Source organism: Diadema antillarum, unplaced genomic scaffold (assembly GCF_040938485.1).
Source record: "Diadema antillarum isolate AM-2024a unplaced genomic scaffold, OU_Dant_1.0 seq00000854_RagTag, whole genome shotgun sequence".
In the NCBI taxonomy this organism is placed as follows: domain Eukaryota; kingdom Metazoa; phylum Echinodermata; class Echinoidea; order Diadematoida; family Diadematidae; genus Diadema; species Diadema antillarum.
This window is the reverse complement of record NW_027271725.1, coordinates 1,075,001-1,085,284: the sequence shown is the minus strand read 5'-3', so window position 1 is coordinate 1,085,284 and position 10,284 is coordinate 1,075,001. Positions and strand designations below refer to the sequence as shown.

At 39.3% G+C, this 10,284-nt stretch overlaps 1 protein-coding gene across 1 annotated transcript in view; it reads left to right on the top strand.

Moving 5' to 3' along the window:
* Positions 1–3,530: 3,530 nt before the first annotated feature.
* LOC139740420 (non-lysosomal glucosylceramidase-like) overlaps positions 3,531–10,284 on the top strand; it is a 42,471-nt gene continuing 35,717 nt past the window's right edge. The window contains exon 1 of the mRNA XM_071651012.1: positions 3,531–3,608. The gene's annotated coding sequence lies outside the window, so the exon portion shown is untranslated. The remainder of the gene's footprint in view (positions 3,609–10,284) is intronic.

Here is a 10,284-nt window from a genome sequence, read left to right as displayed (position 1 = left end):
AAGTTTTTTTTTTTTTTTCGGGGAAAGGGGTATATATGGGGCTCAATTACACGGGGGAAAAATCATTGAAATAGGGGGTCTTTTGAATTTCTTGCCGAAATACTTCTAATTGGGGTAGTTTTCAAATCTTCCCAAGAACCCAGAAAGAGGGTCTCTATAAAAGGATTAGTTTCAACCCCCAGCATAATTTTGAAGGTGCTACTCCAGCTCCGACTTCTTGGTGTTTGCCCCCGGTTCTCCCTAAAAATTAACTCACAAGTGCATGTTGCTGCCAAGCATGCCAAGCTGGCCTTCTTTTCGCAGAGAAGTACATCTTCTCTGGTATCTCCCTCAAACATGAGAAAGTCCCTATCGGATATCCCTGACATGCAAGTGCTGAAATCGTGGACATTCTTCACCTCGGCACTCTTCCTTTAATTCATTTAGGGGGTAATGAAATTTTTGTATAGCCCCCCCCCCCCTTCCCAAACCCCATGATGGAGGAAGGGGGGGGGAGCGAGCAGTGGGAAAACAGGCACCACGGAACGCTCGTCGGAAGGGAAGGGTTAGGGGATGGTAGATAGGGCCAATTGATTGAGGTGAGAATTCAACTTCTAACTTTTTTGCGAGATAGGCCTAACCTAGAAACACTAAATATGAAAATGTTAAAAAGCATACAATTCTAGAGGAATTGAAAGTTAAATTGATGAAAATCGGTTTTGAAGTGGCTGAGATATCAAAAAAACAAAGTCAAACAAAGCAATCCTAATAAAAGGTTGGTTCCACCTTTTATTCTGGTCGCTTTAATTTGGATATCTCAACCATTTCAAAACCAATTTTCATCAAATAAAGTTTCAATTCATCTTAGAATCAGTATGCTCTTTCATATTTCATAAGAGGTTTGTCATTATCTCCAGGGAGGTCTCCTCCCTGTTATCTCAAACCATAATGGCTGGAGAAACCTCAAACCCCATCTGAACTAAAATGTAGCAACCCTTTAATGGTACCATCCCCCTTCCCCGCATTCAATAGATGGGAAAAATCCAACGATGGAACCTTCGTAAAGTAGGAAAGTACATTTTCCTATTGTTTTTTTTTTTTCGATTTTCTTTTTTATGTATTCATAAAAAAGAACAGAAAAGGGGAGGTACTTGTTTTTAAGGTGATGGGGGGGAGGGGGGCGATGGTAAGGGTCACTTATATAACTCTCCTCCCTCTCCGCAGCTCTCAAGAGATGGAACGAATCTAAGGAGAGAACCCTCGGAAAGCATATAGGAAAGTATTTCTCGAAGTTGTTGTTGTTGTTGTTGTTGTTGTTGTTGTTGTTGTTGTTGTTGTTGTTGTTGTTGTTGTTGTTGTTGTTGTTTTAGATACCAAAGGGGGGGGGGCAGCCCAATGCCCCCTTCGTCCCCGGGTTCCGCGGCCTCTGTTCTATCATTTACAGGCCTCTGAACACTGCTGGGATAGTTGAAGGTTTTCACAATGTTTATGGCTTATAACAATATCTTCTTTTTTTTCAGGTTTAAGACAATTGTTTAGTAATCATAATTTTACTTACTTTTCTATCAAAAAAAATAAAAGCTTATAAAGATATTGTTAAATAAGGGCTTACAGGGTAATAGATTTTTGTATCTCCATTAAACATGAAGTCAAAGAATGATCGGAAGTTTAGTTAAAATCAGAAACAGACGTAAAAGGTCAGGTGAATTCAAGGAAACGTGTTATAATTTGCAAGTATATACCGCGAATATTTTTCCCATGTAGGACATTCATTTTGGTTGTGTTTGTTTATGTGGCATATTCATAATAAAGTATAACATTTAGATACAATGTGACATTGTCTTAGTCGCGCACGTGATGGGTGTATGCTGCATTTCCGAAATAAGATGCCAAATTGATGAATTCCATTTTCAAAATACAAAAGCTCCCTCTTGTGAGAGGGGGACACGCCCCTCCCGCACCCTCTCCCTTCAGGTCCGACTTGCCCGGGTCGAAATTCCAAGAGGCTATCGTCCCAACAAACCAATTTAGACCAGCTGGTTTCATTATAGGAGAAGTGTTCCTATCAGTCCAGCAACAGAGTATCAACATGTTAAGTTACTGTTGATAGACTGGCATGCGGATCAAGAGATAATAATAATAATATGGAAAATGTATATAGCGCTTAAGACAAGCGTGTTTCAAAGCGCTTAAGTGTCAAAGGAAAACAAACATAGAAATCAACTACGAATAATTAATAATCAACAATACACTATCATCAGAACTGTTCTTGAAATTCTTTTTGCAAATGTCAGCGGAGGTGGAGGACTGAATATGAGTAGGGAGATTGTTCCAAAGAAGGGGGGGGGGGCACAAACGGAGAAGAGCGGTCACCATATCGGTTGTGGGTGCAAGGGCCAAGTTTGAGCTGGGCTGTAGCCTATAATCATGATCTTGTATGAGGTCCGTGTGTGTAGCCGGTTTGGGTTTCTATGAGAACGCAAATATACGATACCATTCACATTGTCCCTGAGTTTTGTTTTTTTCTCAAGGTATACTTGTTTAATTGAACATTATTGTTTTGCAAATATCCCACTTAAGTGTAAACCGAGGCCACATCAGTTGAGTTTCAATTCTAAAACCGCTAACTGCTGCTGGGCTCTAGGGGTTAATACTCCTCGTGTGGCATTATATCTCATATCCTACCGGATCCTCCCTGTATACCTGCGCCCCTCGCTTGAGTGCTTCCCCCACTCCCTCAATATTGAACATTATTTCATGCTTTACACGGCCATTAATGTGCCATGTAGGTTCCTACATCATTCTTTTTTGGAGCTATTTTTTTTTGGAAGATTTTTTCTCCCTTCGGTTTTCGTCCCCCCCCCCCCCCCCCCCATCGAGAAATACATACTACTGCTTTCTTGATACAATATTATACATTTAAAGAGACAAACCAGTACGAATCAAAATAAAGTAAATAAAATAAAAGAGACATGACACAAGCAGGGGAGCCAATAAAGGGGTGGATCGCAGGAATTCCGTAAAAGGGGGCGCATAACAAGACAGCAATTTTCTGGTTTCATCAGCTGACAAGCACAAAAAAAAGAAAAAGAAAAAAAAAGGCCTTAGCAGGAATTTTCTTGCACCACTTCCGGGGTATATCAGCTGACAAGCAAAAAGAAAAATGATAAAAGTAGGTTGGATACAGTGCAAATTTTATCGCTTTCTCTTGCCACTTCCGGGTTTCATCAGTACCAAGCAAAAGAAAAAAAATCATGCTATTATCATATATTAAAAAGAAAGAATAGTAAAAGGGGTGCGCGCCCGGTGCCACCCCCCCCCCCCCCCCCCGATCTGCCATTGCGACAAAAAAAAAAAAAAAAATCAAAACAATAATTTCACTGCGTTAGTTCAATTATATCTCCATGGGGGAGGAGACGGGTCAATTCACATAATAATGGTACGATTGATACAACGTATGCGTGGGACTTAACCAGAGGGAGGTGGTGATCTCAGTTGCTAGTGTGTGTATTCAGCAGCTAGCGCCAGCCAGTGCCCGCCGCAGGTTATCTCTCGTTGGCCGTAAACGTTTCAGCTGAAGGGGTTGTGCCAAAAGTGCTCTAAAGGATCATTACTGACATGATAACTTGGTAAGATTTTATTATCTGATATTACCCTGAAATTGCGCTAGTATCCTCTAGGTTGACAACGTGCTAAAAGACAAAGAACAAAACAAAGACAAAATCGAAGCGAAGATGTTGATGTAGCAAGTGTAGTTCGTGCATAATGCTGCAGTCGTCGAATTCGTTTATTAAGCCCCACTCATCAATTTTCATGTTAGTTGATTATGCAGTATTGCCTCCGAATGTTATTTAAATTCAGATCCTTAATCTAATTAATGATTGATGGCGCGGTGTGGTTACTCAAGGCATACGGTTTTTCTTGAGTATATAAATCTATTATATCAGGCTATTCAACAGTTGCCACTTACACTCTAGAAGTAGAAATAGATGTAGACCTACACCTAGATCTAATTACTGGTAGAGTTGGATCATCATCACCATCATCTGATATACGGGAGTGAGGTATTGTAGTCTTGTACTGTAGTCTCCCGGTCGTTGCAAAAGATAAATTGTTTGTACGCTAGAAAGTCTATAACATTCTCAACTGTAGCGGTGTACAATATGTGTGGATGTCACTCGGGTAACATGGAAATGTCTATTGCACCAAAAAATTATCTTAGCCGGTCTACTCTAAGTCTAAGCATCATGAAACAAGAAAAACAAACAAGCAAACATATCCAGAAAGTGAGCCAACAGCACATTTGATACAGCCGCAGGTCTACACTGTATGACCAATCGAAATCTAAATTTCTGTGATTTGCAGTGTAGGAGTAGGCGCCACATCACATCCACAACTTGCACAAGAACTCGGGATTTGGGTTTGGAATCATTTTTTCCATTTTGATGTGGAACTCTCACACAAATATAGACTTCTCTAACATTCTCTAAGAATGTCCCACAAAACAAGGACCAACGATTTTAAACCCATGGAGGACGAGTCCCGAGTATACTCGGGCAAGTGTCTATGGGAAATGCATGTTGTAGCGAAATCAGCCAGCCTATCCTCAACGGGTAATGGACACGTGTGTGCACAAGTCTCTGTGAATTCATCCCATGATTTGTGATACAAAGTCAACTGAGTTTGAAGCCAATTCAGAGTTACAAGTAGCTCATGTTTATGTGCACATTGGTACAAGTGTGCAAGTGACCTTACTTTTTATTTCTTTTCTCTCAGTTGGTTAGGCACTTCACTTGTTTTGAAAGTGATGCCCAGTGTGACACTTTATGAAATATATATGTTCAAACAAAGAATGAACTTACATAGACCTGGTGACCAGATAGGACCATCAGTTAAAGGTCCTGTTTACCTTTGGGAGCAGTGATTTATAAATGTTCAAGATATCACATTTGATGCATTATATGTATAGGTCAGTTGTATCACAAAACACCCTACCATATAAAATTTTTGCAATAAAGCCTAAAATAAAAGGAGATATCACAGTTTTTCTCAATAAACCGTAACTGTATACAGTTTAGTCTAGAAACATTTTTATTATAACTATTGTTCACATTTCAACAATACTTGACATTGATTATACTGGTTTAAATTTTTTACATTGGTTGTTTCTATCCCGAACTCATATTTCAGAACTATTATGAAGCACTAATGCTGGGTTTTTGTTTCATCTGCAAATGGTAAATTATGCCTTTAAACAAGGAGTACATGAATAATTAATATACAGTGCTTATCTTAGTGGATGTATACGGGCCTAAAATGCATGCATGTACAGTATATACACGTACAACAAGTTAGGTGCAAATGACCTTTTTCTAATCATCTGCAAAGTAGAACTATGAATGGTTTTCTATCAGCAGGAAATAAGGCCCCATGAGCTGTTCATTGTGGGCAGCACCCATTGTTGCTCTATGGTGCACAGGGACCATTCTGTTTTTAATAGGGAGATATCATATGACACTGCAGTATTTTTCTTTGAGTCAGTATTTGATATGGTGGAAAGGGTATGTGGTGGAGAAAAAGAAGATGCTGTCATATGATATGGCCAGCCTTCATGCTCAGTAAATATTTCTAGGAGGATGTGCCTATTGTGAATGTTTTCTTCTTCTTCTTCTTCTTCTTCTTCTTCTTCTTCTTCTTCTTCTTCTTCTTCTTCTTCTTCTTCTTCTTGACTGTCCAACGCCCCTAAGTAGGGGCCAACCGGACATGGGGTGCGCTGGTAAAAAGCGCGGAGAGAGAAGCTTAGAAACTACTTTGCTTTGCTCTTGGATGTAGTGGAGGTTTGCTGTTTTGAAGGATAAGGTGCAGTATGTACCAGGGTGGTCCACAACTTGAAATTTTAGCATGTTGCAGGGGGAAAAAGTGATCTTGCGCGGGAAAGTATGTGCGCGAAGCGCACATCACGAGCGCGAAGCGCGAAGTCCCTTGCGGCCGGGGTCCAGGGCCCGCTTAAGGGCCCTGGAAGCTCTGGGGTTCTAGATGCTCTCTGGTGCTATCTTAGCCTTATTTTGAACACTTTGATCACCATGATCACTCTGCAATGCCAGGATAAAAATCATTAATATTTGAAAAATTATGTTAGTTGTTTGATTATGACATAAGATTTTTAATCGTCCTACTCCTTACTCATAAGACCTTTTGAATATATTTTAAATAGATATACTCCTCAATGGGGATGCTATGATAAATGACAAGGACATCTTGAACTTGTACTACAGTACAGCACACTGACTGTTTTTAATATTATTTACTTTCAGTTTCACATTGAAATGCCAAGATAACTGTGTACTCACAAAGTAGATGAGATGAGTGTAGAAAAGTGAGAACTGCACTTTTGCAGCCTACTGGTAAACAGACGTTTAGTTAAACTTGAATGACATTTAACAAAAACTCAGATCTGGGTAATTCTATCAATAAGCCTTTCATCAATATTTCACTTAATTTTCTTTCTTGAAAGGTGTACATTATGTCAGAGAGAAATTACATTTCCTACGTACAGAGCTGCCAACCTTTGGAAGCACAAATTAGTACTCAGCAGCTCCAAAATTCGTATTTTTCCACCAGAATTCGTATTTTCTCAATCTCCCTTTTTTTTTTTTTTTTTTTTTTTTTTTTGCTATTTTGAATTAAACTCGTCGACTTATGAGGCCTACAGGCTCTAAACATAACGTTATGACACATGCCGAAGCATCGAGCTGGTCACCAGCACGATAAAGATGCCAGCGTTGATTGATTGCTTTCTCGCAATGAATGTGTTGTGTACAAGTGCAAGTATGTACAACATGTACCTCCAAAAACTTGCTGGGCTGATTATGGAAGCTTCCACTTCGATAGCAGGGGACGGGGAATGCTTTCATCTTCTCAAAAGAGCTTCTGTGTGAGCGGATGCAAAACTCTGTTCTGTGTTTCCAATTATTGTTTACTATCTAAACATAATCATGCGTTGTTTTCAGGCTTTTTTATTTTATTGGATTTCAAATATCAGTATTTTCCGAAGTATTCCAATTCCTTTTCCCCTGACTGGAATCAGAAATTCTGCTATAACGATGATCGCAAAATGCCGCGCTGTGTGTGGAAGCGCCGATGCAAACACGTGGCTTCACTTTCAAGTTTAAAGGAATGCGCCATGTGCTCGATCCTGCCTGTAAGAGGTTACTGCAAGTTCGATGGATCGAATGCGCCATAGCTGAGCTGAGCTGAATGGCTTGTTTACGGTAAACATGCAGTTTACGTTCGATACGAAGAAATCATTACGCCTTTCACGAGGGAAAAACACACAAAACAAACAAACAAACAAAATACACCCACGAACGAATGTTGATAGCCAAAACTTTGAAAAGTAATAAGCAGTTTTGATGAGCGTGAACTGGAATGAATTGTCATTACACGTTGTATTTTACTGTCTAACCAGGTGATGACTGCATCTCATTGGACCTACTCGTAGTGAATTTGTCTGGGCATACGAGACCTTTGATTCATGTATTTCTGTGATTGCATTTTTAATTGACTGAATAATCAATCCTTTTTTTATTGTTCAGGGAACATTAGATATTCGATCAAATACACTATAATCGACTGTTCGATGTTTCCTACTATGCGCCAAAAGAAAGGATATAGAAATAGAATCATGATATCTTTGCAATGATTCCTTTAATTCAACTAATGAGCTGGTTCTTCGATCGATATTTCCAGGATATCAACACGCTGTTTATTCCAGTGCGCGCATTCTTTCGTCTGGCATGCACCTGGGTGTGGCACCTGCTTTTGTGGAAATTTCCACAAGGGAGAGGGGTGGGGTGTCAAGTTTCTTCGAGCCGAAGAGGCTGCATACACGATCTCTTCGCTTTTATTTATTGTCATTCGTGCTGCTTTCCCCTTATTCTTTGCTGATATTGAACATTTAGATTTAACTTCACGAAGGTTGCTGTAGCACGTGGCTCGTTTTGTTGTGAGGTGTATGTAATTTCTTTTTTTTAATCATTCTTGAGAGGGGAAAGAAGAGTAAGGGGGAAAGAAGAGTAAGAGGGAAAGGGAAATAAACAAACGTCACGTACGCTCAGCATCCACAGGAAGCCGTCTTTTTACACCAGTCACCAGCATATTAGTTATCATCATCACCATCAGACATCACTCAAGATCATTTTAGCCGTTTCTTATCAACATTAAGAAACACGCATAATTCCTCGAGATAAATACCTAGGAAAATAAATAACAAATACAAAGTATCAACACCTCCCAACAACGCAAACATTTTGATTTAGAAAATACAACAAACAGCGCATCGAAGCGGCTGCTGGGATCAAACTTCGAGCTCCGTCGCTTCGATTCGAAAAAGTATTGCAGCGAAGCGGAGAAATCGCCGTTACAAAAATAACAGTGCGAGACACTTGAGAGAATTACGTTTAAATACTTCAAAGTATAAAGGGAACGGATAAAGTGATATAAAATGGAAGAAATCGTACCAAACGAGATGTGAGAAACGACAGAAATAAGTTTAGGAGAAAGCTTAGGCCCTAGCAAAATTTTGCAGCACCGAAAGCTACGCGAAAATAAATACACATTACTCGGTATTGCGACGAGATCCTTGGGATAAATTCAACTTCGGCGCTCGAGTAAAATCTAACTTACAAAAGTTCAAATGGAACGCATGGCTTTTTAGAATAAAAAAAATAACCCCGCTGAATCTACCAAAAAAAAAAAAAAAAAGATTAAACAATTTGCATTTGCTTACTCCATCGTTCGTTTTTGTTTTTGATTTTTTTTTTGAACGAAAGATGGAGGTAATTTTCTCTCTGCGGCAATGCTTTGAACGCATCTAATTTTGCGTAATTGCTATTGCCGATGGCAAGCTTCCTAAAGAATTGATACGAATCCTTTAAAATATACGAAACAAAGTCTAAGAAAAAATCCTGGATATCCTGACGGTGAATTCCAGTGGTATCATAAATCCTTCTCACTACCAAAATTTAATCATCTGTTCCTTGCGCCATTTTACCAACCAACTGTTCCTGAAATTTCATCCTAATCTGTTCCCAACTTTTGACTTATTTTGCGAATAGAGAGACAGACAGGCAGACAAACGAACAAACAAACCAAAGCAGCAAAAAAAAAAAAAAAAAAAAAAATATATATATATATATATATATATATATATATATATATATATATATATATATATATATATATTTAAATATATATATACAACCTTTGGCGGAGGGGCGTGCATTTCATATCGTTTGTTTTTGCGTAACCCGACAACAAGCGTGACAACAAGCGAGCACGTGTCAGCCTTCCTCAGCCTCCGACCCTCTCTTTCCGTCCTCTCTCTCCCTCTCACATGCATACAGGCGGCTGTCTGTGCCGCTGCACCGGCTAGGTGGTTACTTCACACAAATTGATAAGTGTGTGTGTGGATCCCGAATCAGAGCGCAATCCCATGCCATGGCATGTACATGTGAGCAGGGAGGTGAGACGTGAGTGAGCAAGTGTGTGATGTGGTGTTGTGCGAGTACTGTAGCTTGTTGTTGAGCCGCGTTGTGTCGTGATCGGTGCGGTGACTGTGGATAAACTTTTGGCGCTTGTAAACTGCTGCTCCTTTCAACAAGGAGCACCCTATAAGTCATTTGCGAGTTACATGTGTAGTTACTTTTGGCATGTCGCAGTTTTTTTGGCATGGCGCTTAGAATGTCGCACGTTTTGAAGGATGTCGCGCAAAAATTTTAGCATGTCGCAGCGACATGCTAAAACCCCTCGTGGACCTCACTGAATGTACTGCATTAGTTTGGTGAAAGCAGGGTAGCAGACTATTGAAATTTGAACTGATAACAAATATTAAAATCTCTTGATTGTAGATATATACCCTTGTAAAGTTGACCAGCTTATTCTATTTTCAGTAATTGATTTGAGATGGTTTTGATTGATAATAGAAAGTATTGTATGCAATTTTTGTTTGATATTTTTTGTTTGTGTGTAAAATATCACAGATATGTTATCTTTTCTGTATTGTATTTTGGATACTACATTAATGCTTTTCACAGGATGGACATTGATTCCCTAGTGCTTTTAGTACAAATTCAACCAAGACTTACATGTACACTGTACACACATAGAGTACTTCTTACATGGAGCTTCTCTAATGTGTGTATGTGAAATGTCTATGCACACAATATCATGGTCATAAAAGGCTGTGTTCTCCCTTGAGAAGGAAATCACCTGTATTGGAGTTATTGTAAGTTTTATTTTCTTTCT